General features: G+C 43.8%; 1 protein-coding gene across 2 annotated transcripts in view; it reads left to right on the forward strand.

Annotated features, from left to right (window-relative positions):
- The first annotated feature begins 1,584 nt into the window (after positions 1-1,584).
- The window catches only part of tfg (trafficking from ER to golgi regulator), a 154,922-nt gene continuing 140,211 nt past the window's right edge, over positions 1,585-16,295 (forward strand). Inside the window, exons 1-2 of one of the 2 annotated variants that reach the window (XM_041211528.1) lie at positions 1,667-1,705; positions 15,423-15,512. The gene's annotated coding sequence lies outside the window, so the exon portion shown is untranslated. Of the gene's footprint in view, positions 1,706-15,422; positions 15,513-16,295 lie in introns of both variants that reach the window. The other variant, XM_041211526.1, reaches the window with a different exon arrangement.

Here is a 16,295-nt window from a genome sequence, read left to right on the forward strand (position 1 = left end):
ATCATGTGGAGTGAATTGAATTGGCTGAAGACTGGCATCTGTGATGCTGGGGACCTCTGGTGGAGGCTGAGATGGATCATCCACTCGGCACTTCTGGCTGAAGATTGTAGCAAATGCCTCAGCCTTTTCTTTTGCATTGCATTGCTGGTCGCCCCCATCATTGAGGATGGGGATATTTGTGGAGCCTCCTCCTCCGGTGAGTTGTTTAATTGTCCACCACCATTCATGACTGGATTTGTCAGGACTGCAGAGCTTATATCTGATCTGTTGGTTGTGCTTAGCTCTGTCTATCACTTGCTGCTTATGCTGTTTGGCATGTAAGTAGCCCTGTGTTATAGCTTCACCAGGCTGACACCTGATTTTTAGGTATGCCTAGTGCTGCTCCTGGCATACCCTTCTGCACTCTTCATTGAACCAGGGTTGATCTCCTGGCTTGATGGTAATGGTGGACGGGGGAGATATGCCGAGCCATGAGGTTACAGATTGTGTTTCAGTAGAATTCTGCTGCTGCTGATGGCCCACAGTACCTCATTGATGCCCAGTTTTGAGTTGCTAGATCTGTTCAAAATCTATCCCATTTAGCACGGTGGTAGTGCCACACACTATGGAGGGTATCCTCAATTTGAAGGCAGGACTTCATCTGCACATGGACTGTGCAGTGATCACTCCTACCGATATTGTCATGGACAGATGCATCTGCGGCAGGCAGGTTGGTGAGGATGAAGTCAAGTGTGTTTTTCCCTCTTGTTGGTTCCCTCAACAACTGCCCCAGACCCAGTCCAGCAGCTATGTCCTTTAGGACTCGGCCAGCTCGATGGGCATTGAAGTCCCCCACCCAGAGTACATTCTGCGTGCTTGCCACCCTCAGTTCTTCTTCCAAGTGGTGTTCAACATGAAGGAGCACTGCTTCAAGAGCTGAGGGAGGGCGGTACATGATAATCAACAGGATGTTTCCTTGCCTGATGCTTATGAGGCTTCATGGGGCCTGAAGTCAGTGTTGACGACTCCCAGGTCAACTCCCTCCCAACTATATACCACTGTGCCTCCACGTCTGCTGGGTGTGTCCTGCTTGTGGGACAGAACATAACCAGGTGATGGTGGTGTTTGGGTCATTATCTGTAACATATGATTCCGTGAAGGTAACTACGCCAGGCTATTGCTTGACTAGTCTGTGAGACAGGTCTTCCAATTTTGGCACTAGCCCCCAGATGTTAGTCAGGAGGACTTTGCAGGGTTGACAGGGCTGAGTTTGTCGTTGTCGGTCCCGGTGCCTAGGTCGATGCCCGGTGGTCCATCCGGTTTCATTCCTTTTTTTGAGGCTTTTGTGGCGGTTTGATGCGACTGAGTGGCTTGCTAGGCCATCTCAGAGGGCATTGAAGGGTCAACCACACTGCTGTGGGTCTGGAGCCCCGAAGTGAGGAGACCCAAAACTGCACGCTAGTTTCGGTTCCTAATCGCCACTTGCCGCATGCAGGCCAGCTTTTTGTGATTCGACCAAGCACAAGACTGATGGGGTGAGTGGGGCAGTGCGGGATAGGAAGGACACGGGCAGCAGAGTTTACATTGAGACAGGAAAATTATTGGTGTCAGCAAGTGTGCGCGCATGCGCGCTGCGCTTTGCCACGTCCAGACGGAGGGGCGGGATTTCCCGTTTGAGGGAAACAGACAGAAAGGCACCGAGCTCGCTTCAAACCTCCTGCCACAGGTCTGTACATCAAACACTTTATATTTTTTTGCCAAGCCCCCCGCACTTGAAGCCGGTGATTGAAGTGTGAGCGGGGCGGCCGGTTGAAAGAGCTGGAAGCGAGGGGCGGGCTCCGGGCCTACTCCGTCCCCGGGGCCGGCGCCTTTCACTCAGTCACTGGGCCTTCCCTTCACCTGGGCCATTCATTCCCCTCTACCGGGAGATCCACCGAGGGGGAAGGTTCGAACACATATACCGGATTTTTGTTTTATTTAATGGGGGTAATCTCCTTCCCTCAACCGGGGGAGATGGTGCGCATGAACTGGCAGAAAATAAATCTGCGCCAGTGCTCAGGCATGTTACCGATTGGGCCGGGCCGGGCGGGGTGGCGGGGGGGGGGGAAGAAGTGGACTGGTTTGGGGGGGGGGGGGGAGGGGGGAAGGAGGGGGGGGGGGGGTTGGTGGGGGGAGGGGGGAAGGAGGGGGGGGGGTTGGTGGGGGGAGGGGGGAAGGAGGGGGGGTGGTGGTGGGGAGGGGGAAAGGAGGGGGGGTGGTGGTGGGGTGGGGAAGGGTGGTGGGGGGAGGGTGGTGGTGGTTGGGGTGGTGGTGGGGGGGGAGGGGGAAGGGGGTGGTGGTGGGGGGGAAGGGGGTGGTGTTGGGGGGGAGGGGGGAAGGGGGTGGTGTTGGGGGGGGTGGTGGGGGGGAGGTGGGTGGTGGGGGGGGAAGGGGTGGTGGGGGGGAGGGGGGGTGGTGGGGGGAGGGGGGTGGGGAGGGGGGTGGGTGGTGGGGGGGAGGGGGGTGGGGAGGGGGGTGGGTGGTGGGGGGGGAAGGGGTGGTGGGGGGAGGGGGGTGGGTGGTGGGGAGGGGGGGAGGGGGTGGTGGGAGGGAGGGGGGGAAGGGGGTGGTGGTGGTGGGGGGGGGAAGGGGGGTGGTAGTGGTGGGAAGGGGGGTGGGGGTGGTGGTGGGAGGGGAGGGGGGGTGGGGGTGGTGGTGGGAGTGGAGGGGGGAGGTGGGGTTGGTGGTGGGAGTGGAGGGGGGGGTGGGAGCGGGGGAGGGGAGGGGTTTTGGGGGGGAGGATGGGGGCAGGGGTGGTTGGGATGGGGGTTGTTGGAGAGGAGGGTGGGGGAGGGAGGGGTTTGTTGGAGAGGGGGTGGGGACAAGGGGAGGAAGGGGTTGGGCCGGGTTTAGGGTAAGCGGTGAGGGGTGAGGGAGGGGAAATGGGATGAGAGGAGTAAGGGATGGGTGGGGGTGAGAGGGAGGGTTGGAGTTGAGGGGAAGGAGTGTGGGAGGTCTTTGGAGGAGTGAGGATTAGAAGGGAGTGGTGGGGAGGGTCTGGGGAAGTGGTTTGGGAGGGGAGCGAGTGGAGAAGTGGTTTGGGGAGGGTAGGGGAGAGAATGAGGGTGGGGTTGAGGGGTTTGGGGAGAGTGGAAGGAAGGGTTTGGGTAGGCTTTTGGGGGACAGATGGAGTGTCATTGGAGTGGGGGGAGTGGGGTGGAGGATAAAGGGGTGAGGGCGGGTGGGACAATGAGGAGGACATGGAGTGGTTTGCAGGAGGGGTGGAGTGGTTTGGGGGCTGTGGGCAGGATGAGGGAGTTAGGGTAGTGGAAGGGGAGCGGCTGTTGGAATGGGTGATTGGGGTAGGGTTTGGAGGGGTGGGGAGAGTTTTGGGGAACGGTTCTGGAGGAGGGGGTGAGTTTGGAGCAGGGGTTTATGGGAATGGGCTGGGGGTTTGGGGTAAGGTGGAGGGTTTGTGGGGTATGTTGGTGGACAATGATCGCTGCATGGAAGGGCCTGGAAGGCCATGCACTTATCACTGAATAAGGTGCTTTGTGTGCATAACAAAGACATTAAATAAATTATAAACAAAAGCAACATGTCTATGAATGAGAGAAAAAAAATCATTCAAAGAAATTACAATTTTGTCATAAATTTATTTGACAAGGTGATTTTCTGTCAGCAAACTTTTAAAACTAGTGATTCAAAACTCTTGTGCAAGAATTAGAAAACATTTTGCATGTAGTTTGTCATAAAATTGCACTTCTCTTTCTTGATTATACTGTTTCTGAAGCCTTGGCTTCAGTTAAATATGAACTCATGACCTAATGACAATTCTGGATATTTGATGAGGTTTTGATAATGGAGAGTAAGATGAATTGAAGGAGTATTTGAGTTAGTTGCAGTTTGATTTTGTCTCTTACACCTATACTTTGATTTGATCTAAACAATGTTTATTAACTGCCCTAGAGCGGAATACCAAATATTCCAGACTTATCAATTCTAACCAACACTGCCTTTTCCCAAATTGTCAACCTGTGCTTGACTCAGATAAGCATGATAGTATGATGGTAATTGTAAATGTGGGCATATTGTACACATAGATTTATTTTCTTTGGGAATGGGAGCTGGAGAAGAGGTGGGGTCTAGGTACATGTTCCCAAAAAAACTTTAGAATTTTGACACTGGTGCACTGTTCAGCATTTTGGGATATATTTTCATTTGTAATTTTTTTTGATAGAATATAATCTGAAGCAAAGAAGTAAATACCCCATTATGACTCTTGGCCCTTTGTGTAGCACTGTACTTGTTAAGCCTAGAATTATCTATTGGTGATATTGTTAAAACATTCGCCACCTATTTTAACACTGTTGCTAACTCATTTATTATAAACTGGTTGACACTTTTGTTAACATGGAACATGTATGTATTAAGCTTTAGGCCTAGGCAATGAATCAACAGTATTGAAAAGTAACCATTAGTTACATGCAGTAACTGCCACAGAGTTGAACACTTCATCAGACAATGGCTAACTATATTGCCTTGACTGAGTTATTTGCTGAATTGTGGTTTTACAACTACGATCTGAAGCTTTACTGCATATGTACATAGTGTATGATCATAATGGATACCAGATATAAATGATAAATGAGCATAAGTGCTTGTATGTATGTGGCACATACAATATAAAGACCTGAGCATGTTGCCATATTTAGGCTGTACTGGAGCCTCCAAGAGTAATGAGTATATTCTGTATGTATCAAAAACTCTTCAATCCAAAAATATTCTTTTGGTCATATCCAAACTTTTGGACCACGTTCCATGTACTATGAAATCTCAGGGTCCACATATATTGTTTAAATCCATGTTCCTATTACTTTTGCATATACTTCAAGTTGTTGATAATTGGCATATTTTAAGGGGACGTGGTGGCATAGTGATAATGTCACTAGACTGTAATCCAGAGGCCCAGTTTATAGCTCTGGGAACATGGGGTCAGATCCCACCATGGCAGCTGGTGGAATTTAAACACAATTAATAAATCTGAAAATAAAGCTAGCCTCAGTAATGGTGACCATGGCAATTATCATCGAATGTCGTTAAAAACCCATCTGGTTCACCAATACCCTTTCGGGAAGGAAATCTGCCAGCCTAACCTGGCCTGGCCTGCATGTGTCTTCAGATCCATAGCAGTGTGACTGACTCTGAACTATAATAGCAAGCCACTCGGTTTCAAGGGCAATTAGGGATGGGCAACAAATGCTGGCCTTACCAGCGACGCATTAATCCTGTGAATGAATAAAGAGAAAAGACACTTTGGAATTTAATCCCCAGTGAGACAACATGAGCCTTTTCAATACCATCAGGCGTGCAATACTCAAACATGTAAGCAAATGATCAACAGTAGGAATGAGTTGTACTCGAGCTTTACTTTACCCTCCTGCATTCCTGGACAGTCTGCTTGCACTCCAGCCAAACTTCAAAGCTACACTGTCATTATGACATCAGCCACTAAGATGTTGCTACTGTGTTTTTGCAGACTGAAAATTAAAGTTGAAGTTGAAACTAGAAGGATAATTTTGAATTCCCCCTCTTCTGTTTTGTTGAATGTATCTCAGGACAGAAAATACAGACTGCAAAAGTTCTCATATTTGACATCTATGCTGTTTTGCAGTTGGGTGAACACCTTGAGTTGCAGTGATAGCAGTCAGGATTTCTGTCTTCCCCTTGTTTTAAGGTGTCACAAGGTTGTCATGGATGTTATTTTTGATCTTTTGGAAAGGGAGTTCCTTTGATAAAGAGCAAATTTCCATTTTATATTGTGCTTTTCATGTCCTCAGAATATGCAAAGCATCTCACAACTGAAGGAGCGCTCCTGTACATTAGCCGTGGCTCAGCTGGTAGCACAGTTACCTCTTAGTCAGAAGTCACACTCCCACTCCAGGACTTGAGTGCAAAAATCAAGGTGGACACTCCAGTGCAATCCTGATGGAGTACTGCACCATCAGAGATGCAGTCTTTCGGGTGAGGTGTTAAACTGAGGCCCTGTCTACCCTCTCACAGATGGATGTAAGAGATGTCATGGCACGATTTTGAAGAAGAGCAGGCATCCTGGCCTAGCCAATATTTATCCTTCAGTCAACACCAGAAAAACAGAATTGCTGTTTGTGGGAACTTGCTGGGCCCAGAATGGCTTCCCCTTTTGCTACATTATATCATTGACTACACTCCACTACACTTCATTGATTGTAAAATGCTTTGGGATATCCTGTGGTCATGATAGGTGCTGTATGAATCCAAATATTTCATATTACGGCTGTTTAGGGAATAGAAGTTAAACTTTTTAAGACACTTTTTATTGCATAAATCCTGAGGGGTGACCTTCCAAGTATAACCACAACAGTTTTGATAATTTATGAATCATCATAAGCTGATAAACCTTGTTTACAGGCAAAGCTCTTGAAATTAGAAAGCAGTTCTTTGCAATTTGAGGGAAGGGGAAAAATCGAGTGTTGTGAGAAATGTCATTACCACAACATGATTAGGAGTTTGATTAATATTTAATTGTCTTTATTGATAATTTAAAAGCAGATAGTCAGCAATATCAAATAATGGAAAACCATGGGTTAAGTCTGATAAAAGAAGATGCAAAAAGCTAAGTAAAACAACTCTGAATTGGATCCACATGACATTTAATTTTGTTTATTTGCTCATTGAGCTTTTTTCCACCATTTGGAATTAAGGTATAGTTCAAACTTGATGATTGTGTGACCTTGAAAGTAAAAATATTCTTCAGAACTGCAACTCTTAATGTGGCTGAATTTTATTATCAACAAAAGTTGGATGTTGTAAATCTTTGATAAGTTGTCATTTGAATGCAGATCTTCCTTGGTTATAAGTTAATGTATTTCAGTTATTTTGCTCACAGTGATTATTTATTTATTCTTCCTTTTCCAAAGTTCTTCATGCCTCTCACAACTCTGACACCGAAATGGAGTGTTTGGTGTACTGCTGCATCTGACTATTCATAGCACCATAAAATGACACAGCAGAAAGGGAGACTATCTAGCCCATCATGCCTGTACTGGCTCTTTTAAAGCATTCTCCAGTTAGTCACATTCTCCAGTTAGTTACATTCTCCTGGCTTGCCCCTATGGCCCTGCAATTTTTTCCTTATCAAGTAATTCCCTTTTGAAATTTATTCCTGAATCTGTGTTTACCTAAATTTTAGGAAGTGAACTGAGTGAGCAACATAAGAAAATTCGCTTTTCCAGCATTAGTAGCATAGTCGAAATAGACTTAGCGCAACAACTACTTGCATTTATATTCAATCTCCGAAAATGCCCCCAAACCCTTCACAGAACAAAAATGAACAACTAAACCTTTTTAGAAATTGAAGTTGACCAAAGGATTATTCAAAGAGGTAGATTTTAAGGAAGCTTGTAAAGGTAGAAGCTTGTAAAGTAAAGAGCATAATCAGTATCTCATGGCATTGAAATCCAGTCAGACCGTGAAATGGAAAGACCCATAATGCAGGGCACCAGCAAGGTTGAAAAGGTAGTGGTGATTAAAAGTGCTAACTGTTTGGATTTTCAATTATTGTAGAAAGAAATGAAGAGTTGGAGAGAGAGGATACTGGTCAGTTTTGACATTCTCAGAAAAGAAAGATTAGAGTAAGAAAAAGCGTGGTTGGTTTGAGCTTAGTGGATGAAGAACATATGAATGTACAAATTAGGAGCAGATCATGGTTGATCTGATTATAACATCACTCCACATTCCCACCATTCCCGATAACATTTCAGCCCCTTGGTTATCAAGAAAGTGAGTAGAACAGTATGTTTGCAGTGTAAGAGGTATAAGAGGCGAGACCAGAAGATCACTGACATTGCATTTTTGATACAAATACACTATTTATGATAATTAATTTGCTTAAATTATATTCCTCGCAACTCTCTCAAATTTTGACTCAATTTTTCTTCCTTTCCTGAACTCTAAAATTGTAGTAGAGATCAAAGCTGCAGGATAGAAAAGAGAGAAGGATCATCTATTGAGAGACATGAGCGTTCATCTAGAAGGCCTAGGAGTACAGATTTGCAGCTCCAATTTTGGGGAATGGTGGGTCTGGTGCAATTTTGCTTATACTAAGATAATTCACACAGACTACTTATTCAAGAAACAACCTGAGTTTTTTTTCTGGCCCACTTTCTCCCCATCTATTCCTGATTTAGGGTCTCTGGTTGAAATATAGTTCCTGAGGTGCTGGCAGTCCTGATACTTTGCCTAGGTGGCTATCCATTGAGAAGGTGAGAAATTGACCACGTTGACAGGATCTTTGATACTACAGCTGTGCCTGTCCTGCTTTATTTACCCCGCAAATACATTGGCAGTTTTTATTCCAGAAATCGCTAGATTCTGTTGGGGAATGGGAATCTTACTAAGCTTATAGTGTCACAACTACTGTTCGACTGAGTTCAGGTATTTTAACACAGACTAGAATTGTTCCTGGATCTTTACTGATAGTCTGCTACAGGAGGACAATTTACAAGTAGTTTGGTGCTCCCGAATTGAATGTTAAACATGATTAAGATGTGTTTTCTTTGAGTGCTTGTAATTGTCTGATAACTTACATATAACTTTGCCTGAATTTTAGCCCATAAGACTGTACGTGGGGGGAGGAGGTATAGAAATAGAGGTGTTGCATAGCAGCTAGCTACTATATCGTCAGGTTCCATTTTCCTTGGCCCATTGGAAGGAGAAGGTTCTCTGATTGCCTTATTGAACTGGTGTATTGGCCCATGTGCTTTTGGTGGGGTGGGTGGAGGGAGGGGGAGGGAGAGCTATAATTTATTCTGGGGTGATGGTCCCTTTAAGAACTAGCTTTCTCTGGGAGGGGATATATGCTAAAGCACCTGGCTTCCAGTAAGTGATCAGGTTGCCTGGGATATAACCAATAGAGAAAGCAAGTCAATATAAGTTGATTATAGGGGGTGGTTATGTGTTCAAGCAGTTTAGGTTTTGGACATGGTTGGCTGCAGAAGAGAAAACATCTCAAGTGCAGTTGAAATTTTGTGTGTTGGGTAAAAGAGGGTAAAAGTCTTGTTAACTGAAGGACTACTAAAGTGATTTGAACTTCTGGTATAGCCAAGCTGAGAGAGTTTTAGATGCAAAACTCCAGAGGTAAATGATATTAGAACTCCGGGTTCTAACCTCCTTAAGATGTTAGAGACGTGTGTTGAACTCGGGGTTTGCAACCATAGGTCGGAGGAGATTTGAGAGGAGAATTGGAGGAGAACCTTGTCGGAAGTAAGTGGAAGGTCCAAGAAATCTCAATCCTTGCATAAAGTTGTACTCTGACCAAGTGGTTAATCTTCCAATTTTTGACAAGTATCTGACTTGGGTTTTGGGGTGTAAGTCTAATGGATGTTGAAGGGAAATGGATTTATGAAGTTTGATTTAGATTATAAGTAAATGAGTTCAAAGTACTTTTAAATTCTTTAACGTAACTGACTTTAAAATAGTGTTGTTAGGATTCATGTTTTTCAATTTTAAAACATGAACCTTGTGGCTTCATTCTTTTAGTAAATACCTGGGGTTTTGGGTTCTAAATAATAACTAAACGTTACTGGTCTCTGCTGAGATGTGGATGTTAACAGTAGGTGTTAATTTGGATTTGGAAAGATGGGAGTTGTCCAGGACTGTGATTGTCATACTGGTCAATGTGGCGGACCCTCTATCTGAAGTTCCAAAAAAGTGTTAGCTACGTAAATGTAAACTGCTTTTGTTACAGAAAAAATTATTGGCATTGGTACAAAACTAAAGCAACTTATTAAGTAATCAAATAAAGAAAACATGATTGAAATGCAGTACACTGAAGAGGCATTGTTTATACCAAGCACATTGTATACTCAGCCTGAAACGTGCAAAAGAATGGATGACCTTTAGAACTCAGAGCAACTCTCAATCTCATCCAACTTTTTTTCTGTGACTGCCCTTAATATCAAGGTAACATTTGACCAAATGTGTCATCAACGAGCTCTAGCAAAACTGGAGACAATGGGAATCAGGGGAAAACTCTCCACTGGTTGGAGTCACACCTAGCACAAAGGACGATGGTTTTGGCTGTTGGAGGTCAATCACCTGAGCTCCAGGACATCATTGCAGGAGTCCCTCGGAAGTGTCCTAGGCCCAACCATCTTCAGCTGCTTCATCAATGACCTTCCTTCCACCATAAGGTCAGAAGTGAGGATGTTCGCTGATGATTGCACAATGTTCAGCACCATTCACAACTCCTCAGATACTGAAGCACTCCATGTGCAAATGCAGAAAGATCTGGAAAATATGCAGGCTTGGGCTGACAAGTGGCAAGTAATATTCACGCCACACAAATGCCAGGCAATGACCATCTCCAACAAAAGAACAAAAGCCCCTTGACATTCAATGGCATTGCCATCACTGAATCCCCCAGTATCAACATCCTGGGAGTTACCATTGACCAGAAACTGAACTGGACTAGCCATATTAATATTGTGGCTACAAGAGCAGGCCAGAGACTAGGAGTCCTGTGGCGAGTAACACATTTCCTCACTCCCCAAAGCCTATCCACCATCTACAAGGCACAGGTCAAGAATGTGATGGAATACTCTCCACATGCCTGGAAGAGTGCAGCTCCAACAACTCTCAATAAGCTCGACACCATCGAGGACAAAGCAGCCCGCTTGAATGGCACTCCATCCACAAACATTCACTCCCTCCACCACCGATGCAAGGTGGCAGCAGTATGTACCATCTAGAAGATGCACTGCAGGAACTCACCAAGGTTTGTTATTCAGCACCTTCCAAAGCCATGACTGTTACCATCTAGAAGGACAAGGGAGCAGATGTATGGGAACACCATCACCTGGAAGTTCCCCTCGAAGCCACACACCATCCTGATTTAGAAATAGATCACCGTTCCTTCATTGTCGCTGGGTCAACATTCTGGAACACTCTCCCGGACAGCAGTGTGGGTGTTCCTACACTACAAATGATTGCAGCAGTTCAAGAAGGCAGCTCACCACCACCACCTCAAGGGCATTTAGGGATGGGCAATAAATGCTAGCCTACCCAGTGACATCCACATCCCATGAATGAATATTAAAAAATTACACTTTATAATTTTTCTTTTTTCAGTCTCTTCTTTCACTTGGGTTTTCCTCACTTTCTCCCCATTTCTTGTTCCTGTCCTCTCTTTCCAATCTTTACTCTCCCACACTGACTCTCTTCCCATTCTGCTTTTTTAAATCTGGCCCTCTCTTATTCCATTTAATTGTTTGTACCACAGATCGTGTTCACTTGTTGTTAGATGCGGGAAGATAGACTGAACATAGGAAATCTTGGACTGTTGAGAACTGTGAGCATCTTCCATAGTTGACAGTGCTTTCTTTGGATTCTGGGAATTTTAGGATTCTCTGGAGAATTTTTTTCGGTTGAGACCCAGACCATTTTTTGTTTGCCCTGATCAACAGGTTCCTTATGCAACTGGTCTATTTTCAAACTGGGACTCAATTTCATGGAGTGTATGGCCACCAAAAACCAGGTACAAAAGAAAGAGAGAAAGATATTGCATTTATATTACACCTTTTACATCCTTGAACATTTTACAGTTAATGCAGTTAAGAGTAGTCGCAGTTGTACTGTTGTAATTTGTACACAGCAAAGAGTTATATGGCCAGAAAATCTGTTTTGGGTATTGGCTGAGAGTAAATATTGATCAGGCCACTAGAAAATCTCTCCTGCCTTTTTTTAAATACTATCATGGGAACTTTTACATCCGCCTGAGAGGATAAACGGGGCCTCGGTTTAACCTCTCATCTGAAAGAAGGACTGGTGACTGTTTCCTCTGGTCCTGAGCTAAGAGACAGGAGCTGACTGTAGAAGATGCTAACTATAAAATCTGCTTTTTAAAAAAAAAAGTTAAGCTGCACCTCACTTCAATATTATTGCTTTAAAAATGAGAAATATAATGAATCCATGGATACCAGTTTGAAAACCTATGATATGACAGGAATGAAAATCCAAAGTTGTTTGACACAAAAATGTGATTTTGTCAGTCTCCACTGAATCCTAATCTAGGTCCTGCATGGCAAAACAACCTGTTCTTGACTGATCACATAACTGGTAATCAACTGGGAATTTGTGGAGCAGTTTAATGGTGTGAGACTTGAATCTACAAACTTCTGACTCATGGGTGACAGTGCCATGGCTAATGCTGTATAAATGTGTTATATGGCCTAAATGCTGCCTACTATTCAAATATATCTAAAAATAAGCCAATGGCACCATATAAATCTCTCGAATAGGCTTAAAATCCAGCTGGTCATATGCACGATCTAGTTATCAAAATGCAAAATAGTGATAATATTGTTTTTTATAGAATTGCCACCATAATACCATATTTGGCTACTGGATACAGTCCCTAGCGCTGGATGTGATGGTATTATTGTGATTCACCCTGTATAAGTGGAAAAAGCATAATGGGTTGTAGAAATGAAAATTAGCCACGAAACATGTAAACAGTTAGCTGGTTTTGTGTACATAGGGATTCAAAAATGTTTAAATCACTCAAACAGTACAGCAGAGCTCCACTGTCAGACCCAGGACACTGGCATCCCCATGTGGATTTTATTTCTTCTACATACAATCCTGGTTTACCTGTAGCATACAGCTATAGTATCTCAAATCCAGCTATCTGAAAACTGGTGGTGTCCGAAAACTGGACATGCGAGAATTTTAGGTCCTGTTAAATGAGAGAAGAAAACTTACTGGATTGTTTGGGAAGTTGTTGCAATGGCACAGTTGTGTGCCAAGTAGTTATCCACTTTACACGCCTGTTGTTTCCTGCACTCAGTGGTCATAGTGATCCTTGACCCCACCTGACCCAGTTTGACCTAGACCGCCGGACCCAACCTGACCTGGCCCTAACTACCAGGATGAAACGCATTTCAGAGATCTTTCACAATGAATGAGTGTCACATGAATTGCTAGCTCTCTCCCTGCACCTTCACCGAGTGCAGATCCCCAGTCAAAAATGAAGAGTGACCTGCATATCACGGGAATTCCAACCTATTGCAGCTGATCCTTTGAGATCAGATCTCGCAACTTGTGATGTAAGCTGCTGATGTCATGGTATTGCTGTCTGTACCAAATTGGGTATTTTACATTATATATTAATAAGACACTAGAAATACAGGGCAAATGGAATTTAAAAGTTAGATTACTGTTTCTGTAATCAAGGCAAGGCACATAACTGACTTTACAAGCACAAGATTACAGGATAAGTACAGATGAGGACGGCTTTCCAGCCCATATAAATTCACCTGTCTACAGGAACCTATTGTCTTGTTTTTGTGTCTGCTATTCATTGAATTAAGGTTCTGTTTTTTACCTTTGTAAACTGCTAAGATCTGAAATCTGGCATGGACTCGGTCCTGAGGTTGTCTGATTTGAGGCATTGTCCCTGAATGAATGTAACCTGTGTAGCAGTGTAACTTTACAAAATGTAAGAGAGCTGTTTGCTGTGACCTGAGGAAAAACAGATTTGTTCCTATATTACCCAAAATACCCAAAACACTGAAGTTTTAAACAGCGCCTTTGTAACTGACTGATGTTGAGAGATCCAACTTAACCTTTTCATGGAGCAGGGGCTGGGAACTTCCGACATGCTTCAGGAGCTTTGTGCCTGCACAGACTAGAAATGTGCAGCACATGCACAACCTGGCGTTTTTGTAGCTCTCCGGGCTGAGAATGGGCCCAGTCTGCCTGTGCAAAAAGAAAATGACAGAAAAACAGGACTGTGAGACCAGGGAGTGGTTCCAAAGGGAGTCCCAAATAGGACATGTAGAGGGGACAGGGAGATGTCCCAGTTAAGAAGAAAGGAGCAGAGAAAGAGACTCCAAGAAGGAAAAGGGCTGCGGCTGGTAGACTTTTAAGTGGTGAGGGTGGCTTGAGAGGGGCCCGGGTGGCCGAAGAGGGCTCGGGCAGGGCCCGGGTGGCTGAAGTGGGCAGCTGAAGGTTGGTGATTCTGTGCGACAGGCCTTTGGGACAATTGTAAATCTTTGGAACAGGAGTGTTCTGCTCAGTGCGGGCGAAGAGCTAAAGTTTTGTTTGTTAGTTGGTGCTGGAATGCAGACTCTGGAATCCAGGGGAATGGAATCTTGGGAGACAAGATTGAAATCCTGTGAGGTGGATGGTCGTTGAGGCATATGAGCTGGAGTGCCTTTTGAGAGAATTCCAAAGCAAGATCTTTGAAAGTGAAGACTGGGATCCCTCGTGTGAGACAGTGTTTTAATGAGATTGATTGACAGTGTTTACTGATGTTTGGGTGGAGCAATAGGTAGAATTTAATGTGCAGGGTGGTGTGTTTGACCACAATTTGCCTGTTAATTCATTCACCTGTACCTTATATTAACCCTGAATGTTAGAGTATAGGTTAGATATTTCAAATTTTTATATTTCAGACTTTGTATAGTAAAGTTTATTTTTGTTTGTTCAAAACACATGGAATCTTGTGGCTTTATTCTCTTAGACCAAAGTTTAAGATTCAAGACACTTGTGCTTTAAATGAAACGTTAATGGTCCCTAACCGGATCAAACCAGAAAACTTGGGGGTCTGGCCCAGGGTCATAACACTGCTGTGGCACTGGCAGGTAGTTAGCACTATTTTCCCAACATATCTGCTTGCCTATGATAAGCATATACAGTATAAGTAATTCAACATACTGTTAACTCCAAATACCACCACAGTAAGGTATAGGAAAACGGGTAAAATGGATGTCAGCAACGTGAAGGCATTATAATACAAGCCATTATAATCACTGGTGATGGAATTTGTTTGGGGTGAGTTGTGTCAGTGGAGTCCTTCAAATTTGAAGGTGAGTTTTAAAATTTGAGAGTTAATATTTTGCAAGTGTATTGGTGATGCTCTTGTGTGTGTAGTTAGGTTCTAAAATAATGTTGAGCCCATAGTTGCATTAGGTTCCAGGATCATCTTAATCATTAAAGCAACTTTTTTTAAAGGGAGAGTTTTGCATCTAACCATATATTTTTTGAGAACTTTCTGCATCTAAATGTTATCCCGAAAGATACCAGAGTTTAAGGTTAAATTATGAATGCAAGTTGTATTAACTTCACTTCTATTTCCTTGAATGTAGATCTAATTAAGGTACTGAAACTGGTAAAAGGGTTTGATAGGATAGATAAAGAAAGTATTTTAGATTGCTTTATGTCTAAAAATTGTGTTTTAATAAAAAATAAATGTGATTGTCTTTTAAAGGATGTAGGCATTGGTGAATATGCATTGCAACTAGTTAGTTTGCTTATGTCACAACTTTGTTGCATCAGTTTTAAACACACTAAGATCTGTAGCCTCGTACCAACCATATTAATCAGGGCAACAATTTGTCATCTTGTCTACTGTGGCTCAACAGATATTCACTCTCATCGTATTGTGGAGGATTCTATTCATGCATGTCTGGCGTGAGGTAGCCATGAGGAATCTACGTCTGGGAGAGGGACTGGTTGGTATCTATCTTGCTGGTGAATTCCTCCATGAAATGGTGTGAGGGACTGCATATATCTCCTTCCTGGATTATACTTAAATGTGGGGGTGTGGGGAGGAGAGGTGGCAGGAGAGTCACTGGGAAAAGCAGTAGCTTTTAAACAAATGATTACAAAACACAGCCTTGGGCCTGAACCTGGAAGCTAAAATTGTTAATTGTCAGGTTTGGCTGTTAGAGGTTTGCTAAAATACATTTAAAAAGAAAAATAATACATTTATGCCCAAAATGTCACCGTTCAGAAAGATTTGGGTCTCCTTGTAGATAAAATGCAGGAAGTTACCATGCAGGTACAGAAAGCAGTTAGGAAGCAAACTGTACGTTAGCTTTTATTTCAGATTTCCAGCATCTGCAGTATTTTGCTTTTATGTACGTTGATCTTTATTGCAAGGGGTTGGAATGCAAGGATAAGGAAGGCTTACTGCAATTGAGCAGAGTTTTGGTGAGAGTACTAGAGTATTGTGTACAGTTTTGGCCCCCAGACCTAAGGAAACTTTAGTGACAGTCCAATGAGGGCTCATTAAATTAATTCCTGGGATATGAGAGTTGGCCAATGGGGAGACACTGAGAAAATTGGGCCTGTACCTTGGAATTTCAAAGAATGAGAGGTGATCTAAGTGAAACCTTTAAGTTTCTGAGAAGTCTTGGCAGGGTAGATGCTGAGAAGTTATCCCACCTTGCTGGAGGGTCGTAATCTTAGCAAAAGGGGTCAGTCATTTAGGACTGAGATGAGAAATTTCTTCA

The sequence above is a fragment of the Carcharodon carcharias genome, chromosome 18 (assembly GCF_017639515.1).
Source record: "Carcharodon carcharias isolate sCarCar2 chromosome 18, sCarCar2.pri, whole genome shotgun sequence".
Taxonomy (NCBI): Eukaryota; Metazoa; Chordata; class Chondrichthyes; order Lamniformes; family Lamnidae; genus Carcharodon; species Carcharodon carcharias.